The 4,809-nt window shown below is 40.0% G+C and overlaps 1 non-coding gene across 1 annotated transcript; it reads left to right on the top strand.

Annotated features, from left to right (window-relative positions):
* The first annotated feature begins 487 nt into the window (after positions 1 to 487).
* LOC141617726 (small nucleolar RNA R71) lies at positions 488 to 594 on the top strand. The gene has a single exon (XR_012531193.1). It is a non-coding gene; the product is annotated as a small nucleolar RNA R71 (small nucleolar RNA).
* The last annotated feature ends 4,215 nt before the right edge of the window (positions 595 to 4,809 follow it).

The raw sequence follows: 4,809 nt of genomic DNA, 5'->3' as shown, positions 1-4,809 counted from the left end.
GAGAGATTTGGGTGAAATTTGGTGTTTTCATTGTAATAGTTTGATTAAGGGGTACCACTCTTGTATGCTTGAAAAGCATTCACTTGTTCCTCTACATTCACTTTGGTCATGTCCCAAAGTTCCACAATTCTCACATATCCCACTTGGGATTGATGAAGATGCCGTCATGGCATTAACATGATACTTTGGTGATTTTGAGGCTTCTTCAAGTCTAGCCATAGCTTTTTCAAACTTCAAATTGATGGTATCAATGTGAGCACTAAGTTGAGCACCTAATTGAGTAATGGAGTCCACTTCATGCTTTCCTCCTCTAGTAGCCTTGCGAGGTCTACTATATTGTGAGTTATGGACCGCCATTTCCTCAATTTTGTTCCAAGTTTGATTGTCATCAACTTCGGTGAACTTTCCATTTGATCCCATGTTGAGAATGTTCCTTGAGTCTTCATAAAGACCGTTCCAAAATTGTTGTACCAAGAACCACTCGCTAAGTCCATGATGAGGACATGAGCGGCAAATTCCTTTGAATCGCTCCCAAGCTTCATACAAAGATTCTTCATCTCTTTGCTTAAAGCCCGTAATTTGAGCTCTTAGCATGTTAGTCTTTTCCGGTGGATAGAACTTTTTGTAGAAAGCTAGAGCCAACTTCTTCCAAGAATCAATTCCGAGAGTAGCCTTATCAAGGCCTTTCAACCATTGTTTCGCGGTGCCAATTAGAGAAAAAGGAAATAAGACCCATCGAATTTGGTCTTGAGTTACACCGGTTTGAGATATCGCATCACAATAGTCACAAAAAGTCTCCATGTGAGAGTGAGGGTCTTCACTAGGCATCCCCCCAAATTGGCTTCTTTCGACTAATTGGATAAATGCGGATTTGGCAATGAAATTTCCGGTTAAGTGTTGTGGTGTGGGAGTACCGTTGGGTAGGTTCTCCTCGGTTGGTACGGAATGTGATGAAAATTTAGGCATTGTGGGTTGATTTTGTGTTGGGTTTTGTGTTGGGTTCTCCTCACCTTCTCTTGCAAAAGGGTTGATTAACTCAATAGTATTTGGTTGAATATCTACAACCTCACCAATACCTCTCAAAGTTCTCCTAGTAAGTCTTCTATTGGTTGTCAAAGTCCTTTCAATTTCGTGATCAAACGGTAACAAGTTACCTTGTGATCTTCTAGACATGCAAAATATCAAACAACTCGAAAATAATTAGAACAAAACTTGAGGAGTTTTACTTCCCCAAGGCAAAGAAAGACACAACTAATAACAATACAAGAAAATCTAAATCAAGTTAACACCGTCCCTGGCAACGGCGCCATTTTTGGTCGGACTCTCGAGGAGGTTTAGTTTTCGGTACTCGTCGTTAGGAGCACCTAGACCAAAACACAATTTATAACTTCACAAACAACTCTACAATTAGTAAAGAGGCAAGTAAAGGTCGGATCCCAAGGGACGGGAATTGAGATGAGATTTTCTATTGCAACTAGTGGTGTCTAAGGGTGTCACAATTTGGGTTTTGAAGTAGAAGATCACTAAACTAAATAGCAATAAAAGTAAAAAAGCAAGATGAATTGAAAGGGATGTAAACAATTGATAAAAGGCACTAGGGTGTCATGGGGTCATAGAGGATTCATGTGAATTGATCATACAAACATATTCTCAAATTATAAGCAAGCAATTATTGTTGTGATGGATCGAGTTGGTTTATATCTTACAATCCTAGGAAAGTTTGGGTCTCGGAGCCGAATCGATTAGATTGTACAACACCTACAAGTCGACTTAATCTTCCCTACTGAACTATATGCATGGTCTAATGAGACTCGAGTTGGTTTATGTCTTACAAGTCTCATTGAAAAGATAGGTGATGGGTAAAAAATGCAAGGATTCATAAGCTCGCATTTCATCAAACATAACATGTGCATAAGTTGAGATCACAACAAGCAAGCAAATAAACTATGAAAACATATTAATTTAAGCATGAATCATCCCCCATGTTGTGTGGACAGCGGGGGCCACGGGGGCGCTTGGGAAACAAGCGTTTGTATTTTTGTATGGAGTCGCCACCAATTTTTATGAGAAATTGGAACCGTTCGAATACCTCGTGTCATGTCAAGACACAAAGTAGTGACATAAACACTAAGCAATCGTTACCCTTAGCATTCTATGTCTAGAATGACTCTCGTAGATGCCAATGAACACGGGTGTTCACAGATATCTGGAGTAAGGGGTGAGGGTACGTATTAGGAAGCTCTTTTGATCGAACACCTAATCCCGCCCGCCTCGATAGCGGCCTCTACTAATGATTAGGGAAGTTATTCGTACTCGATATATCGTCGGCTATATGCATGTAATGCAACATCCAAGTTTTAATCCTAGCATGTGAGAATTAGACTAAGTCGGTTGACACGTAATTAGCATACAATTGGGTCGAAGTAGGATTTAATGCTCATTTACATGTGAAAACACACAAACAATAAAAGAAATACAATAATTATAAATTACAATAATGAAAATTACAATAATTACATTGGGATAGGCGATTTATGTCGAAAATACCTTTAAAACGGATAATTTGAGGAAAAGGAATAAAAGAATAAAATAAACTAACGAACAGGAATTAGCGCGATATTACGGATAATAGTTAGTTAATATGTAAACTAATTAAACTATGTCAAGGCAGAAACGGAGTTCAGGGACAGAACTCAGCCAGGAACAGGCGCAGCAGAGCTGCGTCCTTTGGAATAGGCGCAGCAGACACTGCGTCTGTTCCTTGGCTCAGTTCTGGCTGTGAAGCCGTAATTGCAAGCTGTTAATGTCAATTGGTAAATTTAATGATGGATTAAATTATTTACTCGGATGGAAGTGATTAATAGGTTATTTAACATATGAATGGGTCATGAAAACAGTAAAACATGAATGAGACGGATGAAAATGGATTATTACATGATGGAATAATGATAGAAGTGAAAAATATTAATGAGTCCTACGAATTAAATCAATTAACTACGTTAGATATGATGGATTGACGATGAATATGCGACGAACATGCGAATAAACAGATGAAAACTATATCAAAGACGAATCCCAGAAACTCAATATGAACAAATTGAATCTCTACAACCCGGAATTGAATTTAATGACGAAAACCCGTAAATATTGGATTACTCGGGATTTAAGTCGGATTTGTGATGATTAAAGCATATTTAATGATGATGATGATTATAACATACATGTGAATTATATACTATGATGAAGAATTAACGAAATAAGCAAAAGAAAACAAGAATCAAATAACAAACGAATTTACAGAGGACGGAGGAAGAAGAAAAGAAGCGAGAAGCTGGCGGCCTCACGAAGAGGCACGGCAGTATCTGCGCTCCTTCGAATAGGCGCAGCGATTCTTTGCGTCTTTTCTCGACGTCTGTCTACTGGAAATCCGTAAAAAAGAGTTTTAAAGCACGGTTTTAGAAATCGGTTTTAATGGTGTGTTCGACATAAATCTTACAATTGTGGTACAATAAGTAAAATACAATAAATAAAAGAGAGATTACACCCTCAGACTTACATGTTGACGAAACGAGAAGAACTAAGATATCGATTAGTGATGCTCGACGCGAATGCAAAGAAAGTGCCCTCGTAAGAGGAAAACAATTAATTAATTAAGTTGATTATTGTGTAGTTGGTCAAATTGGTCGGTCATGCAACGGGGAGGCTGGTACTCAGAAGGATCCGAGCTTACGTGGTCGAAAGTTCAAGCACGTAGACGCCAAAAGTAAGAACAAAGTCTAGAATGCAGGGAGAAGAGAAGGGCGGACACTCGCGTGAGAAATATGAGGAGCGAAGGCTCCTATTTATACTAATCACGTGAAGGAATTAGGGTTTCGGAGACTCTTTGGAAGTGAATCTCGGAAAGATATGAAAAAGATACGAGAAACATGCGAGAAAAGGGCACGGGAAGAGGCGCGGCAGCCCATGCGTCTCTTGGAAGAGCGCAAAGCACTGCTGCGTCTATTCCCAAGTGGTTTCCTCCTGCAGAAGAAAGATTTCCGTGTTTGAGTTATGGTAGGACGGAAATAATTCGATTTCCTTAATATCTTATATGAATATTACGGGAATTTACTTACTAAAAGATAAAATTTGTGAAATATGGAATAGAAATATCCGGAACATTCCAGAACATTCTGACTCGGGTTTTAACGGTTATCAGAAAATGGAGACGGTTTTAGGCCCGAATGTACTCTAATTAATGTCAAAACGACCGTATCGGGACGTAGATGACAACTAAGAGGTAGACATTAATATTTGAGCAATCACTTGACGATAATCTTACGAATGGTCACAAATCGTTCCGCGTACCAAACATGCGGCCCAATCATCACCGGGTGGTTTGCGGGAGGTGCGAAATGAGGTATATCTGAGCCCCCACTTTGACCGAGGCTTGGACAAGGCGAAAGTCAAAGTATAGCCATCAGTTCAATCGAAGATTACAACCTGACGACTATGGCGACGCGAGGCGGCTCAAGGGGTCGAGCCAAGGACTGTCGTCGGGAACATTTTAGAGTCGTCGACTATCGGGGGAGGGTCGTTTAAAGTCCATTAGACTACGTAAGGAAGCTCGCTTGACCATAAGAAGAGACCATACCCGAGACTTCTTCTCGAGATGCTTCCGGAGGTGCATAGGAGCTAAGGGTAAGCGTAGGAGCTAAGGTTAAGACCTAAAGGATATATAAGGATTGTGCTAGGGTGTGGGACCCTAAAGGAAAGCATTGACGGGAAGGAGGCCTAAAGTAAGTTCAACTTAAGGGGTAAACCGAAGGT

This window comes from Silene latifolia, chromosome 1 (genome assembly GCF_048544455.1).
Source record: "Silene latifolia isolate original U9 population chromosome 1, ASM4854445v1, whole genome shotgun sequence".
NCBI classification, from domain to species: domain Eukaryota; kingdom Viridiplantae; phylum Streptophyta; class Magnoliopsida; order Caryophyllales; family Caryophyllaceae; genus Silene; species Silene latifolia.
Note: the sequence above shows the minus strand (reverse complement) of the source record. Positions and strands in the feature narration are given on the sequence as shown.